This window comes from Eublepharis macularius, chromosome 2 (genome assembly GCF_028583425.1).
Source record: "Eublepharis macularius isolate TG4126 chromosome 2, MPM_Emac_v1.0, whole genome shotgun sequence".
Lineage (NCBI taxonomy): Eukaryota > Metazoa > Chordata > Lepidosauria > Squamata > Eublepharidae > Eublepharis > Eublepharis macularius.
Window position 1 is genome coordinate 190,158,179 of NC_072791.1, and position 20,485 is coordinate 190,178,663.

The 20,485-nt window shown below is 43.4% G+C and overlaps 2 protein-coding genes across 5 annotated transcripts in view; one reads left to right on the forward strand and one right to left on the reverse strand.

Moving 5' to 3' along the window:
• The window catches only part of CCDC148 (coiled-coil domain containing 148), a 164,965-nt gene extending 148,004 nt beyond the window's left edge, over positions 1 to 16,961 (reverse strand). Inside the window, exons 1-2 of the mRNA XM_054972437.1 lie at positions 16,915 to 16,961; positions 3,367 to 3,427 (exon numbers count right to left, since the gene is read on the reverse strand). The gene's annotated coding sequence lies outside the window, so the exon portion shown is untranslated. The remainder of the gene's footprint in view (positions 1 to 3,366; positions 3,428 to 16,914) is intronic.
• A 208-nt stretch (positions 16,962 to 17,169) lies between these two features.
• PKP4 (plakophilin 4) overlaps positions 17,170 to 20,485 on the forward strand; it is a 169,679-nt gene continuing 166,363 nt past the window's right edge. For all 4 annotated transcript variants that reach the window (XM_054972413.1, XM_054972415.1, XM_054972414.1 and 1 more), the window contains exon 1: positions 17,170 to 17,305. The gene's annotated coding sequence lies outside the window, so the exon portion shown is untranslated. The remainder of the gene's footprint in view (positions 17,306 to 20,485) is intronic.

A 20,485-nucleotide genomic window follows, 5' to 3' on the forward strand; every position in this document is an offset into this window, starting at 1 on the left:
ACGGGAAAACCATATGGCAGCCTTATTTTGAGCTGAGTATAGAGGATTCAAATGTAAGAAATAACTATAGGATTTATTTTTGTTTGTTTCAATTTATACTCCACCCTCCCCATACCAGCAGGCTCAGGGCAGAATGTCAGATGCATCTGATGAAGAGAGCTGTGGTTCTCAAAAGCTTATGCTACAATAAAGTTGGTTAGTCTTAAAGGTGCTACTGGACTCTACTATTTTGCAACTACAGACTAACACGGCTAACTCCTCTGGATCTACAACCAATGGGTTAGCCTTCATCATTCAAGCAATACGAATTTTTCAACTTTTAAAAGTTGCGCTGAAGGAGCTACTGTGTGAACAGAGAGCACCCTACTACAAACTAGCCAATCCCTCTATTATCTTTATTATTTTTTTAAAGTAAAGAGTTAGCTTAGTTTCACACCCAAAAGATGTTTCCAATCATGTAACAAGCTTCTATTTGTGTGCCACAGTATCAGCCCAGGGCACAAACACAATAGTGTATTATAGAAAAACTGGACTCAGTCCAGAAGTGGTTACACATTAAAGCTGTAATTAGGCCTTGAAGGTCTTTAGCTGAAAGTTTATGATCTCACATAGGGCACTGCTAAATGAAATTATAGCTAACCAACCAAACTGAGGTTGGAGATTAAGAAAGAGAAAAAAAGCACTGTAACATTAACACCCTGATCTTAAAATCATTACTTTGAAGCTAGTACTATTCATTTCAATGAGACAGTTTCATATAATGCTGGGGGCAGAATCTAGAATAAAATGTTTCACTATAATATTTATAAATAGAAAAACCATGGGTTGTATTTAAAAGTGACAAACATTTATAACAATCTATAAACCTAGAATTTTGAAAATGCACTGGTACACACTGGATACCCATTATGCCCTTAATATCAGTATTTTTTCTTATTCACATTTGCAGTGTAAGATACAGTATTTCATAAGTGCTTTAGAATATGTGTACCACCGAGAGGCAACAATTCTAAATATACTTTCCTGAAAATGAGTCCCATTTTAAATAACATGGGCCTTACTACTGAGTAGACCTGCTTAGGATTTCTTCCTAACAGTGCTGTCCCAAACAGAGTTATACACTTCTAAGTTCACTGACTGCAAAGGACTTAGAAGGGTGCACTTCTGCTTAGGACTGCACTGCCAGTCTGCAAAGCCTCACTTCCTAAGTTTATCACACCCCATTTTGATCCTAGAGGGGCTGTAAGATATCTAATCTTACTGTCAATTAGTCAGGAATGAGTTTTTTTGTCTGTTCTTGTCATCAGCCCCACATACTAGGAGAAAGACTCCACAAGCTGTGATTTGTTTTAAAATAACTGCTTGGAAAATTTCCTAAGGAAAGATTTCTTAAAGGACTGTAGGAAAATCCCAGGTACAACAGTAGCATATAAATCTAAAAATGTGTATGGCAAACAACAAAAAACCCACATACCCATACAAGAATGAAAAGTATTTTTTTCCTGATCAATACCTTAAGATGTGTTTTTCCACCGATACAGCCTGGAAGCCTTGCTGGGATTTTTAAACATTATTACTTCAGCTCCTTCCAGTGTATTCTAAAATACCTATTATATATGCACTTGCAAACATCAAGCCTCTTAAAAGTATTGTTCCATCCTCAAATAAAAAATAGGACTTCAGGTAGGAAGCTTTTATCAGACAAACAGACACGTACGCCATTAATTTATTGGGAAAAAATCTTCATAGGCTACCAGGTTCTTTTTACTCTTTGATTTCTACCTCTCAAGCCTCAGTGGCTTCATTCCCAAAAGGCTATCATTTTAGGGCATTCCAGATGAGCACTATCATCTAGATGCAGAAATCTCACTGTGGTCAGTGGTGTTTGCACTAGCGGGAAAGTATACATAGGATCAGAATGCTGCAGTCACATGCTTTGAGAAGTTAGGCATGCCTAAACCCTTTGAAATCCATCAAAAAGGGCAACTCTGGCAACCACTCCGAAAAATAAATAAATGGTCTGGCCATTTTTATTTACAGCCACTTGTTGTTATACCTGTATATCACAGGTCCCAAATCATACATACACACATAAAACCAAATGGGCAGTGCAAACATGAGGCCTGTTGGCCCACCAGCACCCGTATAACTGCAGTGCCGCTATTCTACTCCCAAAGGACTTTGGCAGGAAAGCTATGCCAGTGGCCAAGTCCGGCAGGGGATGGTGAGGTCGCTGACAAGAGCACCTGTCTCGCCATTCCCCTGGCAACCACATAATAGATGCATAGCCCCCCTGACAGGTGCTCGAGTGGCAAGCAATACATGGGTTGCAATCCCTGCTGCCCACTGACACCTCCATCGCACCATGGCCACAGTGCCTGCAGTCCAGCAACATTCTCCCAGTGCTGGCATTGCATGGTCTGCCAGATAGGGCTGGCCATCCATGCCCATGTGGGTGCAAGGGAGTGATCCGCCTGTTGCCTCTGCCCCATTCCACCTCAAAAAGATCTCTCTATGCAGATAAGGGGGCAAGATCCAATCTTGATCATGCCCTGCTGAGGAGATCCCCTTGAGGAACCGTGCTGCAGAGGCCTCCATGGCCACCTGGGACTCCCCAAGCTCCTGGCCAGCATCCCTGTGCCAGGGTGGAAGGGCCGCTCGCTGCAACCCTGAAGCCCCCCACCCCGAGATGATGGGTGGGGAGATTGCAAGCAGGGGGCTCATCCTGCTCGGGCAGCCTTCAGACTGCCCAGTCTGGTTCAGTTAGGATTGTTAACCCTGAAAATGTTGCTAGGGAGCTGGTGCGAGACTGCAGCACCACATGTGTGCTTCCTCCTCCCCAGATGGACATTCCACATGGAAGCACTGATCAAGGGGGCACGACTACCCCCATCGCTTCTTTCTCTTCAGTAGTCCTTGGTTAATACTCCTGGTCAGAATGGGGGAATGATGGACAGCCACTCTTACTGGTGAAAAGAACCCATGCTGGCTGCCTCTCACAGAGGGGCCCCCAGGATAGGGGGGTTCACTCTGGTGCATGTGTGTGCACAGCACAGGGACTGGCCACCTTCCAGGATCATCCTCACTCACCTTCTGAACGTGACTGCCCAGTGTACTCTCCTCTGCTCAAGGGGACGCCCAGCCAAGGGAGTTTGAGCAGAGCCCTGCCACAGGCTGCTTAGAGCCCCCACCCCCCACCCCTGATACAGCTCCATTGAGCATAACTCCTTGGGCATGACTCCATGGGCTGCACCCCTCAGGTGGGACTTGACCGCAGAAGCCAGTGATTGGGGAGGCAGGTGAGGGGAGAAAAGAGGCCAATGTGAATGCGTGAGCTGGGCAGCTGCCTTCTCAGCTCCTTCTTACCTGTTGGTGTGCCCTCACCTCTCCTCAAGCTGGGACTCAGGAGACTCAGGAGACAGCTAACCTGCAAGGGAATTTGGGTGGTAGTTGTTAGTTGGACACTCCGGCCATGACTGTCCTCCTACATGAGAGAGCGAGGGACACCCCCAGATTTTGCAAAATTCTCCCCATGCACCCTTGCCCCGCCACCATGAGCCCCCTCTCCTGCCTCATGTTTTAAGTCCCCACAGCAGGGGGCTCTCAGATAGAGCCTCCAGCAGCCTCCCTACTTACCTGGGGTCATGGGCACTCCGGGCAGAAGTTATGTAGGGCTCCCAGGAAGCTGATTGGTGTTATGGAGGGGGCTCAGCTGCCACAGGGCTGAGAGTAGATTGGTCCCTGTGGTAGTCACTGTCTTATGCTCTGCCAGGCCACTTGGATGGGGCCAGGTGCAGGGAAAGGTTGGCTTTTTGCATACAATGGGCGCCCATGGACTGTGCTGTTATTTTTCATGGCATCACTTTCTGCTGCTGCTGGGGAACATTCCCAAGGCTAAAATGGCTTAGGGAGCCAACTAACTCATGCCTCGACCCCCAGAGTGCCAACACTGGGACTTAGGCTAGGGTTGCACTCATGTCCAGCCACCATAGGTGGGTGCTGGCAAAGAATCTGTGCAGAGCTTCCCCCATTCCCCAGGATTGCGCTGAAAGTCTGGGTCTTGTCAGTGCCCAGTAATCCTACATACATCACTTTTAATTTCATAAATGGGAAGATAGGCATTCTAGACAGGTGAAAAGAGAGCTTTTGTACAGGAGACTTCCTCACACCCAACTCAAAAACCAGACCAGTTCTACAAAAGTATGTGACAAAAGAGCTGAGCACACTTGATTTTCAATTAGATTCGTGGATTCATGAGGTCCAAGATCCACTAATCCTTCCACACAAACATGGACAGTAGAGCCACTGCTACTGTAGACTCAACCTTAAAGAAACTTTTGTTGCAGCAAGTTGCAGCATGAGCTTATTCTCTTCCATTTGTTAGACGCCAGCCTTGTTCATTGCTGCAAGATAAGTTCTTCAGTACTTGCATCAAATATTTAGGCAACCAGGTGCGTGGGAGTCTTCCAGCCTGGAGTACCATAAAATTGCATTACTGCAGGTGAAAGACATTCATTGGTAAGTTTTTATTGTTTTTTAATGATTTTATGTTACATGCTTTTATTGTGCTTTTTTTTTACTTTGTTAGCTGCCTCATGGCCTACGAGTCTCCTAAATAAATAAATATTCTCAACTCCAAACCTTGTGTCACATCACATGCCTCCCAACATTCCACAGACTGAAAGACAAGCCATTCTTGTAACACTCTTTATCTGTATACCAGCACCCCTTCCTAGGCATTGCTGAAGGCTGTTCTCTGCCTGCTGGGCCCTGTATTTATTTATTCTGTAATAACCACTCTTGCTCTAGCTTCTGAAGCAGGATGTGTTCATAAATGGACCACAAATTTCCTTTTTTAAAGCAATATATTAAACATTCATAAGCTTTAATCTCACAATAGATAGAGTTGTACTTACTACGGAACAGCTGCAACTCACATTCAGCAACATTAGTATTTTGCTAGGCAATTATCAGGGGGATGTGGGAAAGCAGCACATTGGCATTTTGTGCTTAGATAACCAAAAAGAATGAACACAGCCACTGTCTAGGTCTGACTGTGACTGAAGAACAAAGAATGTGTTTTACTTTAACAAATTCTCATACTTAACTATTCAAAACAAACCTTCCAAGCTGTACCATGTGTAATGAGAGCACGCACACTAGATGGTGCTTCAGCATTAATGCACATGTCTTTACATCCAGGTTCAATTACTGTAATGCACTTAGTGTAGGCTGCCTTTGAAAATGGTCCAGAAATTTCTTCATGTCCAAAACACAGCAGTCAATGTATCGTCAGCCACAGGATACAAGGATCAGAAAGAGCTGTGCTGACTGCCTATTGTTTCAGGACACAATCCAAACAGCCAGTTCTTACCTTTAACGCCTTAAATGGCTTGGGGCCAGGGAACAGAAAGGACCCTCTCCTCCTATACTCTACAGCTGCCAATTAAGATCTGCCTCACAAGCCCAGCTCTCCATGTCCCCGCCTTCAGAAGCACCGTCACAGACACAGCTTGAATGCCCTTCCCTTTGAGGCTTCCCTATGTTGCTTTCTTTTTAGGTGCCGGGCCAAAATCCATCCAGGCTTTTAATGAAGGTGTTGATTTTTTAAACACTGTTTTAGCTGGGCAAATGTTATTTTAAGCTGTCTGTAGACTGTATTGTCGAAGGCTTTCACGGCCGGAGAACGATGGTTGTTGGGGGTTTTCCGGGCTGTATTGCCGTGGTCTTGGCATTGTAGTTCCTGACGTTTCGCCAGCAGCTGTGGCTGGCATCTTCAGAGGTGTAGCACCAAAAAGTCTTTTGGTGCTACACCTCTGAAGATGCCAGCCACAGCTGCTGGCGAAACGTCAGGAACTACAATGCCAAGACCACGGCAATACAGCCCGGAAAACCCCCAACAACCATTGTCTGTAGACTGTTTTTATGACCTGTGTTTTTATGCTGGGCTGAGGCTTTTTAGTTTTTCTTTATTTTTCTTCATTTATGAGCTTGCATTAGGGAGCGTGCCTTGGCCATGCCAGCCTTGATTCAGTGTGTTTATGCCACCAAGCACCAGCTTGGAAACTTTCCTGCCATAGGGAACAATGGAGAGTGGCTGGGCAGCTTGCTCAGAAGGCACTTGGGTAGTGTGGTGGCTTCAGTTTGGTTCTGTTGAGCTTTCTGGTGTGGAAGTCGCATGTGCCTTTGCCATGACAGCCTTGCATCAGTGTGTTTCTGCAGTGGAAATCAACTTTGACTTTTACCCCATAGGAAATTATGGAGTGGCTGGACCCGGGGTCCAATATTCATGATCTTGGATGGTCTTAATAGGACAGTCAAAAATACGTTCCCTGAAAATTTGGTGGAGTTTGTTAGAAAAATACCACCCCCTGCCCTTGCAGATGGCCCCCAGATAGTTTTTTCCCATGGGGAATAATAGAGAGTGGCTGAGGGCACCTTCCTTAGGGGCCCATAGAATTGGACCCTGGGGGGAGCAAGCCTCCCCCCCTTGCTTCAGTAACAAGGGAATTTTCATTGTGGTTCCTTGGTTTGACATTGAGATTCTCTGGTTTGACACCAGAAAGATTGGCATTCGAATTTGGTGGAGTAAGGAGAAATATCAGGTCGGGTCACGAGATGGAAAACTTTATTAGGGACAATGAAAAGGACTTACCAAAAAGTACAAGAATGTGATCATGGAGTGTAAAATAATATCTTGGAATGTAAATGGACTAAATTCACCTTGTAAGCATAAGGCTATTTTCCACTGGCTTTTAAAACAAAAATGTAATATAGCATGTCTCCAAGAGACACATATCAGAAAGCAGGATTTAAAGTATTTGAAATTTGTAAAGCTTGGAAATGAATTTGCTGCAGCCTCCAAAAAGAAGAAGAGAGGAGTTGCGTTGTATATAAAGGAGGAACTGCAGCCAAAATTAATTTTAAGTGATGCAGAAGCTAGATATTTAGCAGTGGAAATAATTTGGAACTCGAAGAAGACCTTGGTGATTGGAATTTATGCACCCAATGGCGCGAAAGAAAACTTTTTCAAGGATTTACAAAAACAATTCGATGAGCTGACCTATGATCAAATAATTCTGGCAGGCGACTTCAATGGAGTTACAAACTTGGAAGAAGATAAGAAATCTAAAATTGCACAAAAAAAAGAGGACTTTTGCCAAAGTCGTTTTTTGCGATTAAGGAACACGAAAGTCTGGAAGATGTATGGAGGAGACAAAATCCAAAAAACAGACAATACACCTTTTATTCTGCGAGGCATGCTACTCTATCAAGAATTGATATGATCTGGGCTTCCAAAGAACTAATGTTGTGGACTAGAGATGTGGAGATAATGCCTAAGGTAGGCTCAGATCACAATCCTATCATGTGGAGATTTGGAAAAAATACTAAAAGAAGAGGATGGAGAATAAATGAAGACTTGCTGCAGATAGAAGATAACATGGCGTTGCTACGAAAGGAGACCAAGTTCTTTATACAATACAATTTAAATAAGGATGTGTCAACTCATAAGGTATGGGACACTTACAAAGCTGTAATAAGGGGAATATTGATGGACTTGAATGCAAGGGACAGAAGGAGAAAAGAAGAAAAAAGAAAGGAAATAACCAAAAAAATTAAAGCCAAAGAGATACAATTTAAGAAAAGACCAGGGAAGAAACGTATATATCAGGATATAAAAATATTGCAGGAGCAATTGACGGCAATGAATAACAAAGAGTTGGAGTGGAACTTGAAAAAAATGAATCAAAAAACATTTGAAGGTGCAAATAAACTTGGCAAATATCTAGCTTGGCAATTAAAAAAGAAAAAAGAGAAGAAAACCATAATTAAAATACGAGAGGAAGACAGAACATTATTGGACCAACCAGCTATTAGTAGAGCTTTCTATAAATTTTATGCAAAACTGTACCAGAAAAAAGACGTGAATAGAGATTCAATAGCGGAGTATTTGGAAAGAATGAAACTTCCAACGATGTCAGAGGAATGGAAAGAAAAATTAAATAGGGAAGTGACAGAGGAAGAAATAAAAGAGGCCATCCAATCTACGAAATTAGGGAAAGCACCGGGACCAGATGGACTGACGGCAAAGTTTTACAAAATGATGGCTAGCGAATTGGCACCTTTTTTGAGAGAGGTAATGAATGAAATTATGCAAGGCCATAAGATTCCCGATTCATGGAACGAAGCTAACATATCACTGATTCCGAAAGATGGACAGGATCTGACCAATGTTAAAAATTATCGGAAAATTTCGTTGCTGAACAATGACTATAAAATATTTGCAAAAGTTTTGGCGGAAAGGATAAAGGGATGGCTGTTGGAATTTATTGCAGAAGAGCAGGCCGGATTTTTACCTAATAGACAAATTAAAGACAATTTAAGGACAATAATAAATGCTATTGAATACTATGATAAGCACTGTGATAGGGAGGTTGGTTTCTTTTTCGTGGACGCAGAAAAAGCATTTGACAATCTGAACTGGGATTTTATGTTAGCCACTATGGAAAAGCTGCAAATGGGAGCAAAGTTCATACAAGCAGTTAAAGAAATTTATAGAGACCAAAGTGCAGCGATTGTAGTGAATGACGACTTAACTAAAAAGCTGAAAATAAGCAAAGGTACAAGACAGGGCTGCCCTCTGTCTCCATTGTTGTTCATTTTGATCTTGAAAATACTGATGATTCAAATACGACAGGATGATACAATTCGAGGCATAAAAATAAAGGAATTTTCCTACAAGGTCAGAGCATTTGCGGATGATATAACGTTAATAGTAGACAATCCAATTGAGAATATGCCTAAAATAATAGACAAAATAAAGGAGTTCGGAGATTTGGCTGGATTTTATGTGAATAAAAAGAAGTCGAAGATACTATGTAAAAACATGACCAAGCAGAAGCAGCAAGAACTAATGGAGATAACGGATTGTGAGGTAACTAATAAAGTAAAATATCTTGGTATTGAACTGACTGCGAAAAACATAGATCTATTTAAAAATAACTATGAGAAATTGTGGATACAAATAGAGAGAGACTTGATAAAATGGAACAAACTGAATTTATCATGGTTGGGAAGAATAGCAGCAGTAAAGATGAATGTTCTACCACGTGTGATGTTCTTGTTGCAAACAATCCCAATTATCCGAGACTCTAAACAATATGACAAATGGCAAAGGAAAATTTCAGACTTTGTGTGGGCAGGCAAAAAACCACGTGTGAAAATGAAAGTATTACAGGATGCGAAGGAAAGAGGTGGTTTGCAACTGCCCAATATAAGACTATACTATGAAGCAATTTGTCTAAAAGATTGGATAACATTAAAAAACCGTAAATTGCTGGCTTTGGAGGGACACAAAAAGTTGTTTGGATGGCATGCCTATCTGTGGTACGATAAAGTTAAAGCAGACTCTATGTTTTTGCACCACTACATTCGAAGAAGCCTCTTCACAATCTGGAAGAAGTATAAGGTTTATTTGGAAGATGGAATTCCTTCATGGGTGGTTCCGTATGAAGTAATAGATCCGAGAACTGTCGACAATGAACAGCAACGTTTGACTTACAAGGAGATAATACAAATACAATATTCAACAATAAGAATAAAGACAGAAGAAGAGCTGTCTCCTTGTTATGGATGGTTTCAATATAGACAGATCAGAGATCTTTTCAATTCGGACTGTTTAAAAGGAGGAATAAGAATGGAAAACTCAGAATTAGAAGAAGTGATATTACAAGAAGGCAAAAAAAAATTTTCAAAGATTTATAAAGTACTTCTAAAATGGCATACGGAGGATGAAATAGTAAAAGTCCAGATGGTGAAGTGGGCAGTAAATTTCAATAAAGAAATAACAATGGAGGCGTGGGAGCACCTGTGGAAAAACACATTGAAGATTTCAACTTGTACGAACATTAAAGAGAATGTATACAAAATGATCTATAGATGGTATTTAACACCAAAGAAGATTGCGCTAGGAAACACTAACATGTCAGACAAATGTTGGAAATGTAAAAAGCACGAAGGGTCACTATATCATATGTGGTGGACTTGTGAGGTAGCTAAGCAATACTGGGGAGATATAATTGAAGCAAGTAATGAAATTTTACAAATCCAAATAAATAAGAACCCAGAATTGTTGCTACTGAACTTGGGAATGGAAGGTGTTCCAGTGCAGTACAGAACATTGTTATTTTACATGACCACAGCAGCAAGACTTTTGTACGCGCAGAAATGGAAAATACAAGAAATACCAACTATAGAAGATTGGATTTATAAATTGCTGTACATGGTGGAGATGGACAAAATGACAAGAAAACTTAAAGATCTTGATCCAGGACAATTTATTGCTGATTGGGGGAAATTGAAACAATACTTAGAAAAAAATGGGATGTGAAGGGAGAACTGTGGCAGTTTGAGAACTATTAAAATGTGATGTTGTAAATAGAAGAGATAAGCGACTTTACCATTAAGGGGGAATTTAATTATTACAATCTAAGCTAGTATTATGTTTAAGCAAATCTTACTTAGAATATAGAGTTTAAGCAAGGAAGAGTAAAATGGATACATTGGTGGATTAGTGATTTTAATATAGTATATATATAAAACAATTTGAACATGCTTAGAGTAAAAGATATTACGATATATGTGTTATAGAAGAATATAAGTGAAGTCAAGTTAAGTAATAAGAAGGGTTAAGGGTTGGAAAGCTGTTGGAAGTCGATAAGGAGGGGGGAGGAAGGGGGGGTTAGAGTAAATTAGATATGATGGGAATGTATGTATTAAACATGAAATATAAACTCACCAATAAAAATTAAAAAAGAGAGAGAGATTCTCTGGTTTGACATTTGGATACTCTGGTTTGACATTGGGCCCCTTTGGTTCTGTTCAGTTTTGTTGATTCAGCTTGCATTGAGAGTGGGACTTGCACTTGGGACTAGCTTTTGACCGAGGTTTGCTTTTGCTGAAGTTTTCCTTTGCCTGTAAAGCCTTGGAAATGTTTTCCCCATAGAAAACAATGGAGTTTGGCTGGGGGCACCTTGTTCATGGACACACAGAATGGGGCCCTTGGATTTAATCTTCCTGAAACTTGGAGGGGGGGTTCTTTAGTGGACAGGAAGAAATAGGTTCCCTGTGGAATTTCCTTTATTCCCCTTGGGAAATGCCCTCAAGTTCCTCAGACAGTTTTCCCCATAGGGAGTAATGTCGGATAAATTTGGATTAGAGAATCTGACCCGGATTTTAGAGATTACAGATTTTTTGTAACCTTGAAACCTGGATCCAGATCACTTGGATTTTTTTTTCTCTAAGGGCAACCCTTGGTATGGCAATTTCTCTGATCAGATGCTTGAAGGGAAGAGAGCCTCCTTTCTGGATCCAGGCACAGGATGTGTGGGCTTTGTTCCAGCAGTGCATGCACTCATGAGAAGGCATCAAGGGAATCAAGTCCTGGCTGCAATCTTTCACCAAGAACAAGTTGGACATCTTGGCAACCATGTGCAACCCATGCATCAAGGGCAGCATCGTCAAGTGGGTGGGGAAGTTCAGCAGCTTGAGATGCAAGCTTTCTGAGCGGGTGTAGTGTATGTAGGCCAGGAGAGATACTCTGCCGCAGAGGAAGAGGAGGGGGATACCTGCTCTGCTGGCCTCCACACCACCTCTTTTTGGCAAGGTCCCCCCATGGCCACTCCCAAGATGTCCATGAAGATGGTGGTGGTGAAGATCCGGGAGGGACTCAGCCCCTCTGGGAATGCGAGGCACGTGAGACAGGATTTGGGGGAGGCAATAGTCAGGGACTACCTGTCAAAGCCCTGCAATTAGTATACCACCTGTCCTCCAAGTTACAGGGCCGTGAGAGAGGCAGTCTGTGTAAAAAGAGGAGCACTAATACTGTCCCTTTACTCAGGTTTCAGCAGGGGACAAGCCAATGAGTTAGAAAGGTAGAGATTCATGGACTCAGGGATCTGTTTACCCTTTGCTTTTTACTGGCCTGGCAGTATTCCTTTGCTGTGTAGATAGCTATTCTCAGGACTTCTTATTCATAACACCTTCTACTCTTTATCACATACTATGCCCTTACTCTCCATCTTGGATCATGGATGTCCTGCCATCCACTGCCACCCTTAGACTAGATACCTAGACAAGGATCTGCCTGTCCTCTTTCCTATCCAGTATGGAGTTCTTACAATAAAGAACTCTCGTGTCTTTTCTAAAGCTTAACCAAAACTTTGAGTGTAAACTTCACTCGCTCTCTCCCATGCACATGCTGAACGCAAGCTCCTACTCATCTCACATTTCTGTGCATACCATGCTACTCTGTTGACAGCCTCTCATGGTTCAAAGGCTCCTCTCATGCCCTGCCTGCTCTCCTGTAGAGCTGACCCATTAGTCTTCCTGAAGGTCATTTTGCTGTTCTTCAGTTTCCTGACTCTGGACTTTCAGAATGAGTGAAGTGAGCACACACCTTGTGCCTGCATCCCCTGTCATTCTGTGTTCAGGAGGCAGGGAAAAGCATTCTTCCCAGAGTTAAACTTAGGCAGAAGAACACTTTATCCACTTGGTACACTATAAAATGTACATTCCAACTTGGAATCTTCTGCCCACCATAAACATTACCATCCCAACAAACACACTCCTTAGACCTTGCAACAATTCTGTGTAAAAAAATTAAGAAAAACAGCACCAAAAATGTTGTCTTCTTACCACTAGAACAGGAAGATTCAGAGAGATGTTAGAGAAAGAAGAGAAACTGACTGCATGTACATACCAAAATGTTAAATTAAAACAAGCAGAAGCAAACCCACAGAAACACCCCAAAAGAGCAAGAGTCCAGTAGTACCCATAAGAGTAACAAAATTAGTGGTAGGGTATGAGCTTTCGTGAGCCACTTCTGAAGAAGTGAGCTGTGGCTTGCGAAAGTCCATACCCTACCACATATTTTGTTAGTCTTATAGGTGCTACTGGACTCTTGCCCTTTTCCACTGCTACAGACAACCACAGCTACCCATCTTGATCTAACTCCAAAAGAAGCTACTGAATGTTGTTGTGTTGTTCTGTGCTGTTAACTTTCTTCTTTGCAGGGGTGGGAGGGAACAGGAAGGTCGATGGTGATGGGCAGCTTCTGCAATTCTGTCTCAAGGCTCCTCCGAGCCAGTGACTGACAGTGTAGGGAGTGCACACTGCAGACAGTGGAGAACTTGGGTTACCCAAAATTATCCCTCTCACTTTCGGAGGCCTTCTCTGTGAGAAGGATCGTATATTTGTGTGTATTTGTTTGCTAGTATTGGCAGAGCTTGGCCAGGTTGGTGGTTCTGCTGGATGGTTGATGTTGGTATTTGGTTCTGTTCTAGGGTGTTCCCACATTGGCCCTGGGTTCTTCCTAGCATTATTGACTGAACCTGGTTCTATTGGGCTTGCAACAGTATCCCTTGCTTCAGTTTGGTTCTGGCTAGATTCTCTGGTTTGGCATTGGTTATGTTGGGCTTTCTTGGTTTACATTGCATTGGGACTAGCTTTTGGCCAGGGTGTGTCCAGTGTGTTTAGTTAAGGTATCTTAGCCCTGGAGAAAGTCTTGAAATGCACCCTCCCCCTAGGAAACAAGAGAAAGTGGCTGGGGGCAGCTTGTTCAGGTGCCCATAGAATTGGACCCCTCGGTCCAAACTTCTTGAAACTTGGAGAGTCTTTAGTGGATAAGGATTAGGATCCCTGCATTTTTAGTGGAGTTCACTTGAAAAAGGACTCCTCCAACCTCCCAAATAGTTTGCTCCATAGGGAATAACAGCCAATTTAGGATTTCCTGAAAAAACTGGACTCAAATAGTGAATGGGACCCAAATATCAGGAACATGGAACATTTATGATATTCCAGACAACAGGATCCAATTACTAACTATTTCATTTTGTTTTTGCTGTACACCCCTAATCCTGATCTTTGAAGACCTGTGCTTTGGATCCATCTATTTGTGCTGTGGAGACACTCCGAAGTGGCAGATCCTGATATCTGTGGTTCAGTCTGTGGCTATGGGTATGATACATAATTGTATAATGAGTTTGGGGTAAACACATGTAACACTGCTGAGGATCCATGCATTGGATCCAGGTTTTTCTTGAGTGGCAAAGCCACAAAGCAATTAATGTCTGATATTTGTGGTTTGATCTGTGGCTATGGACATGATCTGACTGAATGGTTCATTTTGAGTGACCCCATGTAAAAATCATTAGGATTCATGAGGATCCATGCCTTGGATTTATGTTTTTCTGCTGTGGTAGCACCACAAAGGAGTTGATATATGGTATTAGTGGTCCAAGCTGTGGCTATGGACATAATATGGGATTGAATGGTGAGTTTTGGGTGGCCCTAGGCAAAAATCCAGAGCATCTGTGAAGATCCATGCTTTCCAACCATGTTTTTGCACCATGGCAGCCCCAAGAAGTGGTGTGTGTGTGATTTTTGTGGTCCACTCTGTGGTTATAGAAATGTTATTGGATTGTATGGTAAGTTTGGGCTGACCCCATATAAAAATCCAGAGGATATATGAGGTTTTGTCCCTTGGAACCATGTTTTTAGATGTGGCATCCCTACGAACCAGTGGAAGAATGATTTTTGTGGTCCAGTCTGTGGCTATGAACATGATATGGGATTGCATGGTGAGTTTTGGGTGACCCCTTTTTAAAATCCAGAGGATCCATGAGGATCCTTCCCTTCAAACCACATTTTTTCACCATAGTGGTGCTGAGTGTGTGATTTTTGTCATCTACTCTGTGGGTATGGACATAACATGGGATTATATGGTGAGTTTGGAGTGACCCCATGTAAAAATGGGCTCCATGTTTGGAACCATGTTGGTACAACCATGTTGTACCATGGCATCCCTATGGACCAAGGGAGGCATGATTTGGTTGGTCCAGTTTATTTATTTATTTATTCAATTTATATACTGCCCATCCCAGGGGCTCTGGGCGGTGAACAGTCAAAATCGATAAAAACAAAAACTAAAATCAATATACAAATAATAAAACAAATTAACAAGGTGCAGTGGTGGGGAAAACCTTCCCCACCCCAAAGGTGGGAGGCCGACATGGCACCGCCCCCACAAACAACAGTTTGTGGCTATGGAAATGATATTGGATTGTATGGTGAGTTTTGGGTGACACAGTATAAAAATCCAGAGGATCCTTGAGGATCCGTGCTTTTGAAATATGTTTTGGTGCCATGACATCCCTAGGAAGCATCGGAAGGGTGATTTTTGTAGTGCAATCTGTGGCTATGGACATGAAATGGGATTGTATGGTGAGTTTTCAGTGACCCCATGTAAAAATCCTGAGGATCCATGAGGATCTGTGCTTTCAAACCATGTTTTTGCATCATGGCACCACCACAAAGTGATGTCTGCATGATTTTTGTGGTTCAGTCTGTGGCAATGGAGATGATATTAGATTGTATAGTGAGTTCTGGGTGACCCCATGTAAACATCCAGAGGATCCACGAGGATCTGTGCTTTCATATGACATTTTTGCATCCCGGCAGCGCCACAGAGAGGTGGGTGTGTTATAGTTTTGGTGCTGTCTGTAGATTACAACATGATCTATAATATGACCATCTTTTTCTTTTGTTCCAGTATATAAACCATATGAATTCTGTTTAAAATCATCTCGCTCTCTGCCTTTCCCGCATTAAGTTCTCACTGATCTGCCTCCACAAACAGCCCTTCCAATGGTAATGTTGCTACCATTTGGCCTTTTGTTTGCTTTTTAGCCTGCCTTTTGCTTGCTCGCTTGTAAAGGTCTGTCTCCCCTGCCCAAACAGGCATATTTACCCTCTATGTAACCTTTCCCATTTGGATTTCCCTTTTCCCTCTAAACAAGCCAAGCCAAGTTACTTATCCCCAAAAGATTGATCTTCTGAGCACTCTTCCTATCCCAACAGTTTATCTCATTGTTCCAAAGGGGCTTTCACTATTCTTCCCTTAGCAACTCCCCTTATGCAGATTTCCTCCTCTTTATTACCTGTCTCTGGTACAATCTGTTTTCCTGCATTCCTTATATGTTTTCCCAGTAACATTTTCCCAAAGAAATGCCATTCCCTACCTGACAATATTTATTTAATCTACTTCATTTGCCTTGCTAGATTTTCTCCAGTACCTCAAATGCCTTAAAAACTCTGTCAGTAGGGCACCATGATTCCCTCTTTCTAACCTTCCTTGTACTCTGTTTTGGCGAGGCTTGCCTAACATCCTTCAACCAGCCAAACATTTCCTTAAATTAATTGCTCCCCTCTTGGGCCTCTTGTCAGGATAAGCGATTCAGACCAAGCTTTTTTTATGCTTTGTCCTACTGTATTGCTTTTCAGTGTTTTTTCCTCTGCACTTCTCCCATTCTTAGTAAAACTGAACACCACTTCTGTCTACATAAGTCTTTCCAAAAAGTAGTTAGTCCACATTCATCCCAAAAAGTATTCCTACGTGAATTAAAAAGTTACCCACAATGCCAATAGCAAGCTATGAGGGGGGAAAAACCGTAACGCTGCATCTTATTGCCCGATTATCTTTTCCAACAAGGATGGAAGATTTGTTTTAAAATGTGCACACTGAATAAATGTATTCTGAAGGATTAAGAATATATATATATATATATATATATATATATATATATATATATATATATATGCACACACACACACACATATATAGAGACCTGTTTACGTCTCTGTTTAAGAGAAAGAGGAAAGAAGCTATAATTTTCAACACACTTTTCCTGGAAGTAAGAGCGGGGATTACTTTTGACCAAAACGTCCAGGAGGATGGGGCCACGAATGCACTCCAAGGCACCCCACAGCCGCCGCCGCCCCCTCGCCCCCCATTTCCAGCACGGGCAGCCCCCCACCCCCCACGAACCCTGCCGGATCTGCCGCAAACATACCCACCCCGACAACACCCCCCTGGGCGCGAAGGCACTGCAGCTCCCTTCCACACCGCCGGGCTCTTCACAGCATCGGTAACCCTAGCAACCGCCGTTGGCGCCGCCATTGGCCGGTTTAACAGCAGCCGATGGCCAATGGGCGCGCCTTCGGAGGCAGGATCTTCCAATGGGGGCGAGGCGCAGGGCAGGGCGCCCTGCCGACGTCAGAGGAGGGGAGGGAGGGGGAGGTGGAAGGGGCGGGAAGAAGGGAGCGGAGAGCCTGCGAGGGAGGCGGCAGCGCTTGTGCTGCTCGGCGGTGGCACGTTATCCCCGCGACCATGGACAGCCCGGGGTAGGGCCCCTTCCCAGCGGGGTGGCTGCGGCCCCTCCGCGCCTGCCGAGACGCAGCGCCCGCGGTGAGTGCAGGTCCGCGGTCCCCTTTCCAGGCTCGGAGGAGGAGGAGGACGCGAAAGGAGCTGCGCGCGGGTCAGGGGGGGTAGAGCGGGGAAGGGACTCCCTTCCCTGTCCCGGGAAAACGGGCCGCCCCTCCTCTGCGCATCCCCCGCTTCAGAACTGTCCGGTGCGTTTCCCTGCCTTACCTGCTCGCTCTCCGCCTTTCCCTCACGAAGCGGATCTGCCTCCCCTGTCCCGAAAATCTGCCTCCACAAGCAGCCCCTCCCGTGATAATGTTGATTCCATTGCCCCCCCCCTTTTAGCCTGCCTTTCGCTTGCTCGTCTCCTTCCCCCCTCCCCAAACATTGGCATATTTACCCTCTAAGTAACCTTTCCCGTTTGGATTTTCCTTTCCCCCCTAAACAACAGAGGCCGAGTTATTTTTCTTCCCCAAAAGATTGATCTTTGGAGCGCTGTTCCTATCCCAACAGTTTCTCTCATTCTTCCAAACAGGCTCCACCTAAATATCCTTCCCTTATCCTTTTAGCAACTTCCCGTATGCAGATTTCCTCCTCTTTATTACCTGCCTCTGTCTGGTTTCCTGCATTTCTTATATGCTTTCCCAGTAACGTTTTCTCCAAGAAATGCCGTTCCCGACCAGTCACCATTGACTTAATCTACTTCATTTGCCTTGCTAGGTTTTCTCCAGTGCCTCAGATGCTTCCTTCCTCCCTTAAAAACTCTGTCGGCAGGGCACCCTGATTCCCTTTCATTAACCCTCCTCGTGCTCTCTCTTGTGAGCTCTGCCTAATGTCCTTCATCTCTCCAAACGTTTCCTTAAATTAATTGCTCTCCTCTTGGCGTCGGCCTCTCATCAGGATGAGTGATTCAGACCAAGCTTTCTTATGCTTTGTCCAACACTATTGCTTTTCAGTTTTTTTCCCTGCACTTCTCCCATTCCTAGAGCCCTAATAAAACTGAACATCCCTTCTGTCTGCATAAGCCTTTTCAATCCTCTTCCCTGTCTTTTGCATGTCTCTAAAACCATTGCAATTATCTGACTGTTCCTTCATCTCTGCCTTCCCCATTGCTATATTACAGAAATTCCTTCCTGCTTTTTCAGCCTCTCCTTAAAGCCCCCCCCCGCCCCATCCTCTTATTTGGCTCATCTTCTCTGGACTTCTAAATCCTTCTCCCTTTACTTGCAATCTACCTTCACTCATCTTTGCCCCATTTTGTTTCAACCCCCGCCCCCCAATCTCTCCACTTGCTTGTTAAAGATACTGGCAACTTGGCTGGCACAGTGAATCCATGTAAAGCCTGTAGCTCTTTTTCTGAAGCTACTACCCTTCCATAGTCACCCAAGCCCTGTAGGGAAGAGGGAGAGAGCAGCAGCATTGGCTGCCTGGTTTTGGCTGCATGTTCCAGGAGTGCGACAGACGGTGGTGTGTGTGGACGGAAGCTGTTCGCGCTCTGGGCGAATGAGAAGGCAGGTGTGTGTCTGTGTGTGGGAGGGGGACACGCTGTTTGTTCCTGGAGCTCTTAGATAGTGCAGGAATGCGTGGCATGCCTTGGAAGCCCGTTGCAACAGATCCTTCCTTGCCCAGTTCTCTAACAGCCAAAGGTCACCAGACCATCTAACCAGCGGCAAGTGAGCAAGATTCTCTGTACTGCAGAGAGAGTGTGGGAGCAGTACCTGTACTGAGCATGGCATTTACACAGGATCAGGTTAGATTCTTCATCACGTTGTTTTTCTTGGAGAACAGTTCTGAAGGAACCATGTGATGATCATGGCTTTGGCATGCCCCCATTGAGCAGTGCTGGGGATTGATTTTTTTCCCTCCCTCTACTTTCTGGGCCAACTTCTCATTCAGGCAGCATTCTGGTTAGCATCTTATTAGATGTTTCAGTGCAGAACTATGGAAAATGAGTAGTGGTGATAGCAGTGAGGTAGAAAATGGGGGAAAGACAGGCCAGAGGGAAATGTGGTAAATCTGTATGTCACTTAAGAATGTCTTTCAGCATATTTCTTTTGCATTCCTTTCTGTGGTCAGAAACACAACTTGGAGATGTCTTGATATGGGGCTTTCTTATTAGAGAGACAGAGAGAGAAGTGCTTCTTTTTATTATGTCAAATAAATATTTTGAAAAGAGAACTGCTTATCCTCAGTACTGAACTGCATATATACCCCTATTGTGCCAATCAGAAAAAGAACAGAGAGAGCAGTGTTTTACTAGAGATGGGACAGAGGGAACGGTCTGGTACTGTTAAATTGCTGGGCGTGTCAATTACCAATTGAAAAGACACAGAAAAGCAGCAGGACACAACAATTGCCAACACGTCTTTCCCTAGATTTATGTTTAGTAGTACCGTGTTATTAGGTCTGTTCATCTATTCAAGCTGCCAAAGCCATTTAACTTGATATTTGTGAAGGGTGGGGGGTGCTTGGGCTGAGAGGTTGAGGGTGGGGGGGAGCAATAGGAAAGCTTTGAGTACAATAGTTGAGCTGTAGGTGAAAAAGGAATAAGGTGCATGCCTGAACATGATATAAAAGTAGTTGTTTTCTGTTTGATTTTTTTTTACTGCCAGATGAAAGGAATTAATTATAGTCTTTAGTTAAAGAAATTGTAGTGGCAGCTGCCAAGCCAGTCCAGAGTATATCACATTAAATGTTGTCCTGACATGTCTGGGGCAGTTTTTGTAAATAGGACATCATGATTTGGCTATTAGACTTGGCGGAAAGGCATCTGCTCATAAGCATTTTAAAATTTATACTGTACTCTGCACCAACATAGATATTCCTGGTACTCTGATGAAGTACTTTACATTCATGAGGCTTGAACAGGTCTGCAATCTATGCTGAATGGTTTTTCATGGGAGAAGTGTGCTTTTTACTTGAAAACATTTCCAGTTTGCCTACCAGTATGAAACATTAAATAAACATAAATCCCGACACATTTATTGCGGGCAGCATGTCTATGCAGTCTTACTGGTGTTTGGGTACATTCCTTTGCATAGTATTCTGGAACGATGTTTATATTCAAAATTTTGAAGTTTCCTGAGTGACTCCCTAGCATCTCAGGTTTAATAGCAGATGAATTCGCATCATGCCTCTGAAGAAGGATTAGTGTTTTTGAATAGATGACTTTTAATAATTACATGTCGAGCAGTGGACTGTGTTGTCCTCCTTCTGAATAAAGGG